The sequence below is a fragment of the Apium graveolens genome, chromosome 2, assembly GCF_009905375.1.
Source record: "Apium graveolens cultivar Ventura chromosome 2, ASM990537v1, whole genome shotgun sequence".
Classification (NCBI taxonomy): Eukaryota; Viridiplantae; Streptophyta; class Magnoliopsida; order Apiales; family Apiaceae; genus Apium; species Apium graveolens.
Window position 1 is genome coordinate 105,326,975 of NC_133648.1, and position 8,317 is coordinate 105,335,291.

General features: G+C 39.8%; 1 non-coding gene across 1 annotated transcript; it reads right to left on the reverse strand.

Annotated features, from left to right (window-relative positions):
* Window positions 1-4,020: 4,020 nt before the first annotated feature.
* Window positions 4,021-4,127, reverse strand: LOC141709872 (small nucleolar RNA R71). The gene has a single exon (XR_012570427.1). It is a non-coding gene; the product is annotated as a small nucleolar RNA R71 (small nucleolar RNA).
* Between the last annotated feature and the right edge of the window lie 4,190 nt (window positions 4,128-8,317).

Below are 8,317 nucleotides of genomic sequence, written 5' to 3' on the forward strand. Positions count from 1 at the left end.
TCTGGAAAAAATGATTTTGCTTTCTTTATTTTACTGGTCTTGATGGCTTTCCACGAGCAAACTCCCAGGATACTTTCCTAACATCATTTTAGCATCAAAGCAATGCTAAATCATCTCGATCCCTTATATATGCCTGAAATGCAAAACACTATAAAAACACATCAAAAACACAAATAACTTGAGTACAAAACATCAATTTGAAGCCTTTATAGAGCATTCTAAGTGGACATAAATGCCATTTAACATACTTCACCACTATAATTAATATACTGATTAACACAATATTTGAATAAATTCAAAAATTATTATCAGAATATAATGGTCAATCAGAGTTTGACCAATATCAGTATTTAATCAACCACTATCAGGATTTATCAGTCAACACAAGTTTGACCAATATGAGAGCTTATACCGATAATCAGAGTTTAATGTGTAGCTACTGGCTGGGATTAATAGAAGTTAATTACATGCTTTCATGGCATCAGAGTTTAACACAATAATCAGTATTTAAAAAATACTGATTGATTAATAAGAAGACACCACACTCTAATTATCAGTAGTTATTCCAAATTATCAGAGTTTGAGAAATATCCTGATATCATTCCCAATTCATTCACCAATCTTATAAATGTAGCTTCATAGAGAGGCTTGGTGAATATATCTTCTAATTGCTGATCTGTTGGAACAAAGATTAATTCCACTATACCTTCCATCACATGCTCCCTTATGAAATGGTACTTAATACTGATGTGTTTAGTCATTAAATATTGTACTGAATTTCCTGTCATTGCAATAGCACTTTGATTATCACAATATATAGGAATAGTAGAACACTCTAACCCATACTCCAGTAACAGATTCTTCATCCATAGAATTTGAGCACAACAACTTCCTACATCAATATATTTAGCTTCTGCAGTTGATGCCACCAAGAAATTGGCAGCTTCCAGAAGTTCTTTTCCTGTCTATTTTACATCCTGCAAAATCAGCATCTGAATATCCAATTAGCTTAAAGTCTGAATCTCTAAGTTACCATAATCCAAGATTCATGGTGCCTTTGAGATATTTAAAAATTCTTTTCATGGATAATAGATGTGGTTCCCTTGGATCGGCTTGGAACCTTGCATAGAGACAGGTAGCATACATGATATCAGGTCTACTAGCAGTCAAATATAGGAGAGAGTCAATCATACCTCTGTAGTTAGTTATATCTACTGATGAACCAGTATTTAAATCTAACTTGGTTGCAGTGACCATTAGAGTTGTTGTAGTTAAACTGTCTTGTATTTCAAATCTTTTGAGCAAATTCCTGGTGTATTTGGATTGATTTATGAAGATTCCTTCATCAGTCTGTTTTACTTGTAACCCCAGAAAATAACTCAATTCTCCCATCATACTCATTTGATATATTTATTGCATTAGCTTTGCAAATCTCTCATAGAGTTTATCATTAGTAGATCCAAAAATGATATCATCAACATATATCCGTACTAATAACAAGTCCTTACCATGGTATTTATAAAATAAAGTTTTGTCAATTGTACCTCTTGGGAAACCACTTTCTAATAGGAATAAAGCAAGTATTTCATACCAAGCCCTTGGTGCTTGTTTTAGTTCATAGAGTGCTTTATCCAGTTTATAGACATGATTGGAATATTCTGGATCAATGAACCCTGGAGGCTGTTTAACATAAACTTCCTCTTCAAGTTCTTCATTCAAAAATGCACTCTTCACATCCATTTAGAAAACTTTAAACTTCATGTGAGCAGCATAGGCTAGGAAAATTCCGATTGCCTCAATCCTTGCAATTGGAGCAAATGTCTCATCATAATCAATGCCTTCTTGCTGTGAATAGCCCTTTGTAACCAGTCTTGCTTTATTTCTTGTAATGATTGATAAGTGGCATTTTATACCACTTAGAACGTCTTAAAATGGCTTAAATTGGTGTCTTGAAATCAAGTATTTTGTGTATTTGATGCGTTTTTCTAGTGTTTATGCATTTCAGGGTATTAGTTGCATTTCGGAGGAGGAATCATCAAGAATAAGCCTTGGCATGTGTTCACCATTGCGAGAGGAAAAGAACGGGCAGATTACGGCGAAGAAACGGAGCAAACCTGGATTTTTTCCAGTAGGGTCCTGCGCGCCCGCGCAGCAATGCTGAGCGGCCGCGCAGCAGCCTTGCGCGCCCGCGCAGAAATGCTGAGCGGCCGCGCAGGGTCGGGGAAAAGGATAAATTATTTTAGACTTCTACTTCTGTTTGGCTTCCAACTTCTATGTAATCTGAGTTTTATGGGACTATTATATAGGTAGATTTGAGACGTTTTCACAGAGATTATTAAGGGGATTTTGTTTTAGATTGTGTTTTACGCAAGAAGCGAAGGAGATAAGGAAGAAGACCGATTTAGCACACCGCAACGAAGAGGAAGCATATTTTCTTGTGATTCTTGTTTCGTTGTAACGTTGGATGCTAGTTTTCTTGCTTTGACTTATTTACTCTTGTGACGTACTCTGTTTTAATATAATTAGTTTAGTTATTATTTTCTTGTGTTGTTTATCATGATTTCATATGAACCCATGATGGCGATAAGTTCTATTATGGGCTAATCGTGATCATGGGGTTGCAACGGATTTATTATGGAATTCTTTAGTTAATTGTTTAATACTTTAGTGTGTGATGATTGCATGATATCTAGTATTGGTTGTGCGTATTCGTCTTATGTGCGTCGCGAACATATAAGATAGGGTGTTAATCTCTTGTGAAGCGACGGTGGATCTTGAGATTTAGAACTTGCCATGCTAGCATAGGTTCATGTACGGTGTGCATGATTAGTGGGTAACTCTAACAGTTTTATTTGCCCTATGTAATCAAAAAGGAATAACTTGAGCTTAAATCGTTGTGTTGTCAATTTCTGTAGACATATAGGAACTCAACATAATTGATGACTATTCAACTTCTATCTTAATTATGGATGCTTGGTAGAATGGTATTAGTACAATGAAAGTTGGCTTTTATCAGTTTTGTGTTATTCGATTAATATCATCACTGTCACATGCTAAAGGTAATAACAATGGCTATAGAAGGAAGTAATAATGAAGTTGTGATCTCATGAGTGTTTTATTATTGATAAATTGAAGTGTTAGTTAAGTGGTTAATTAAGTAGTTAATTATAGTTAATATTTAATCAACAATTTTAAGTGTTATCTTAACATTGAGAAGTAGTCATACATTGGTGAGTGAGTTAAATTAGACAATAAATTAGTCTGAGTCTCTGAGGGAACGAACTAGAAAGTATTCTATATTACTTGTGAACGCGTATACTTGCGTGAATATTAGTGCATGATTTCGCCCTAACAAGTTTTTGGCGCCGCTGCCGGGGACTCGGCGTATTTGTTTAGTTTATGTACTTACCATCATTGGTCATTAGGACTCAGTGATTAGGACGTAGTAGTTACTTACTCTTTTCGGTTGTGTTTCAGGTACTTTAGCAAGCGTTTATGCAAACTCGTTCTCGTGCTCGCAAGAGGACTTTAGATACAGCTGAGGAGACAGACGAAGTTTTTGATATTCCGGAGAAGTTAGATTTTGAGGATTCGGATTCAGGAACTGAGCAAAAAGAACCAGTAAACATGGGAGATCGTATTGTTCAAGCTGATCCAGCTCTTATGGATTTTTCTCGGCCTAAAATTGATGACATTCAGTCAAGCATCCTTCATCCGGCTATTCAAGCTAACACCTTTGAAATCAAGTCGGGCACTATTCAGATGGTGCAGAATTCTGTTTCTTTTGGAGAAGCGGCAACTGAAGACCCCAACATGCACATAAGGAATTTTGTCGAGATCTGCAGCACTTTTAAGTATAATGGCGTGACTGATGAGGCTATCAAGTTGAGGCTTTTCCCATTCTCACTGAGGGATAAGGCTAAAGACTGGTTACATTCTGAACCAGCTGGGTCCATCACTACGTGGCAAGATCTTGCGTAAAAGTTTCTGGTGAAATTTTATCCAATGGCAAAGACTAGTGCGATGAGGAGTGCTCTTACTCAGTTTGCGCAGCAACCTACAGAATCTATGTGCGAGGCTTGGGAACGCTACAAGGAAATGTTGAGAAAATGTCCACATCATGGAATGCCGGATTGGATGGTGATCACTGGTTTCTATAATGGTTTGGGGGCCCAATCTCGGCCCATGCTCGATGCAGCAGCTGGAGGAGCCTTATGGGCTAAAAGCTATACTGAGGCGTATAATCTTATAGAGACGATGGCCGCAAATGAGAATCAAAACCCAACTCAGAGGATGACGTCAGGCAAGGTAGCAGATATTCTGGAAGTTGATGCAGCCACCGCTATTGCAGCCCAGCTCCAAGCGCTATCAATGAAGGTTGATTCTCTGGCTACGTATGGAGTTAATCAAATAGCTATGGTTTGTGAGCTTTGTGCAGGTTCTCATGCTACGGATCAGTGTTCTCTTGTCAACGAATCTGTTCAGTATGTGAATAATTATCAGCGACAACAGCAGCCTGTGCCAACGACCTATCATCCTAATAACAGAAATCATCCAAATTTCAGCTGGGGGAATAATCAGAATGCTATTCAGCCACCATATCAGCAAGGAGTGAGTAAACAGTTTAACCCACCTGGATTCCAGCAATCACAGCAGTATGCTACAAGGCAATCATATCCTCAACAGGGAAGTGCAGCTGCACCTACTAGTGCTGATTTTGAGGAACTTAAGCTGTTGTGCAAGAGTCAGGCGATTTCTATCAAGACCTTGGAAAATCAAATTGGTCAATTAGCCAATGCAGTGCTCAATCATCAACCTGGCACTCTTCCCAGTGACACGGAAGTACCAGGCAGGAAGGAAGCTAAAGAGCAAGTTAAGGCTATTACCTTAAGGTCTGGAAAAGTAGTTGATGCTGAAAAGGCAAAAGAAGTCGAAGCTGAAGTTAGAGATGAAGAATCTAAGCAAAAGGAGAAAGTGGCGGAACCAAAGAAGACTACTGTTGAACACACTCTGCCTGAGGCTAATACAGGGGAGAAACAGCTCTATCCTCCACCACCTTTTCCTAAGAGATTGCAGCAACAAAAGCTGGATAGACAGTTCGGGAAGTTTCTGGAGGTGTTCAAGAAACTTCACATCAATATACCTTTCACTGAGGCTCTGGAACAAATGCCTAGTTATGCGAAGTTTATGAAGACTATTCTTGCAAGGAAGGTGAAACTGGATGACCTTGAAACCGTTGCTCTCACGGAAGAATGTAGCGCTGTTCTGCAACAAAAGTTACCACCAAAACTGAAAGATCCAGGAAGCTTCACCATTCCTTGCACCATTGGCAATCTAACTTTTGACAAGTGCCTTTGTGATTTGGGAGCAATCATTAATCTGATGCCATTGTCGATCTTTAAAAAGCTGGATCTGCCTGATCCAAAACCCACATACATGTCGCTACAATTGGCTGACCGTTCCATTACTTACCCAAGGGGCATAGTTGAGGATGTGCTCGTCAAGGTGGATAAGCTCTTCTTTCCAACAGATTTTGTTATTCTGGATTTTGAGGAAGATAAGAAGATTCCCATAATCTTGGGGAGGCCTTTCTTGGCTACTGGCCGTACCTTGATAGATGTGCAAAAAGGGGAACTTACTATGCGGGTCCAAGATCAGGATGTGACCTTCAACGTATTCAAGGCAATGAAATTCCCTACAGAAGATGAGGAGTGTTTAAAAGTGGATGTGATTGATTCCGCAGTTACTTCGGAACTCGATCACATGCTAATGTCTGATGCATTGGAAAAGGCCTTAGTGGGGGATTTTGACAGCGATGATGAAGATAGCAACGAGCAATTACAATATCTGAACGCTTCTCCATGGAAGCGAAAGCTCGACATACCATTTGAATCTCTTGGTACTTCTGACCTTAAGAATGCTGAAGGGAAGCTCAAACCATCAATAGAGGAAGCACCTACCTTGGAGCTCAAACCATTACCTGAACACTTGAGGTATGCTTTTTTAGGTGATTCATCTACGTTACATGTTATTATTTCAGCTGACCTTTCAGGTAGTGAGGAAGACAAGCTCTTAAGGATTTTGAGAGAATTCAAATCGGCTATAGGATGGACCATAGCAGACATCAAGGGGATAAGTCCTTCATATTGTATGCATAAAATTCTGTTAGAGGAAGGTAGTAAGCCAACTGTGGAACAGCAGCGAAGACTGAACCCGATCATGAAGGAGGTGGTGAAGAAAGAAATTCTGAAATGGCTAGATGCAGGCATCATTTATCCTATTTCTGACAGCTCGTGGGTGAGCCCCGTGCAATGTGTACCTAAGAAAGGAGGTATCACTGTGGTCGCAAATGAAAAGAATGAGCTCATCCCTACTCGAACAGTTACAGGATGGAGAGTATGCATGGATTATAGAAAATTGAACAAAGCCACAAGGAATGATCACTTCCCTCTCCCATTCATTGATCAAATGCTTGACAGATTGGCGGGACATGAGTATTTTTTTCTTCTGGATGGTTATTCCGGGTATAATCAGATTTGTATTGCACCAGAGGATCAGGAAAAGACTACCTTCACTTGTCCATTTGGCATATTTGCTTTTCGTAGAGTTTCGTTTGGGTTATGTGGCGCCCCGGCCACCTTTCAGAGATGTATGATGGCTATATTCTCTGACATGATTGGAAATAACGTCGAAGTGTTCATGGATGACTTCTCCGTCTTTGGACACTCATATGATGAATGTTTGAATAATCTGCGCGCCGTACTCAAAAGATGCGTGGAAACTAATTTGGTGCTTAATTGGGAGAAATGTCATTTTATGGTGCGTGAAGGCATTATCCTTGGGCATAAGGTCTCTAGCAAAGGTCTAGAGGTGGACAAGGCCAAGGTGGGAGTCATTGAAAATCTTCCCCCACCTAATTCGGTGAAAGGAATCCGTAGTTTTCTCGGTCATGCGGGTTTTTATCGGCGATTCATCAAGGACTTTTCAAAGATATCTAAGCCGTTGTGCAATTTACTTGAGAAAGATGTGCCTTTCAAATTTGATGATGAATGTTTGGCAGCATTCGAGACTCTCAAGGAGAGTTTGATCACGGCACCAGTTATTACAGCACCAGATTGGACAGAACCGTTTGAGATGATGTATGATGCGAGTGACTATGCGGTAGGTGCAGTTCTGGGACAGCGCAAGAAAAATCTCTTCCACGTGGTCTACTATGCGAGTAAGACTTTAAATGGGGCCCAATTGAACTACACCACTACTGAGAAGGAGCTTTTGGCTATAGTCTTTGGCTTTGAGAAATTTCGATCTTATCTGCTTGGTACAAAAGTAACAGTATTCACTGATCATGCAGCTATTCGCTATCTGGTTTCTAAGAAGGATTCGAAGCCGAGACTCATTCGTTGGGTGCTTTTACTTCAGGAATTTGAGTTAGAGATCAAAGATAGAAAAGGTACCGAGAATCAAGTAGCTGACCATCTCTCTAGGTTGGAGAATCCCGATTCTACTTCACAAGATGGGACGTTAATCAATGAATCTTTTCCGGATGAGCAGTTGTTTGCAATTCAGGAGGAAGAACCATGGTTTGCAGATATTGTAAACTATCTTGTCAGCAATATAATGCCGCTTAATTTGACATCCGCTCAAAAGAAGAAGTTTCTGCATGAGGTGAAGTGGTATATGTGGGATGAACCATATTTGTTTAGACAGGGAGCTGATCAGATCATCAGGAGATGTATCCCGTTCTGTGAGACGGAGGGGATATTACGAGACTGCCATTCCACGGTTTATGGTGGACACTATGGAGGTGAGAAGACGACAGCTCGTATTCTGCAAGCAGGTTTTTTCTGGCCTACTTTGTTCAAGGATGCTCATCAGTTTGTTTTAAGGTGTGATCGTTGCCAAAGAGTGGGAAATTTGTCAAGGAAGGATGAGATGCCATTAAATGTGATGCTTGAAGTCGAGGTCTTTGATGTATGGGGAATCGATTTCATGGGGCCTTTTATCTCGTCTTGCAATAATCAGTACATCTTGCTGGCAGTCGATTATGTCTCAAAATGGGTCGAAGTTAAAGCTTTACCGACAAATGATGCAAAGGCAGTGCTAAATTTTCTTCATAAGCAAATTTTCACAAGGTTTGGAACACCTCGGGTAATCATAAGTGATGAAGGATCGCATTTTTGCAACCGTAAGTTCACTTCTATGATGCAGCGTTATAATGTGAATCATCGAGTAGCTACTGCCTATCATCCGCAAACAAATGGTCAAGCGGAAGTGTCTAACAGAGAGATAAAGCGCATTCTAGAGAAGGTTGTTTGTC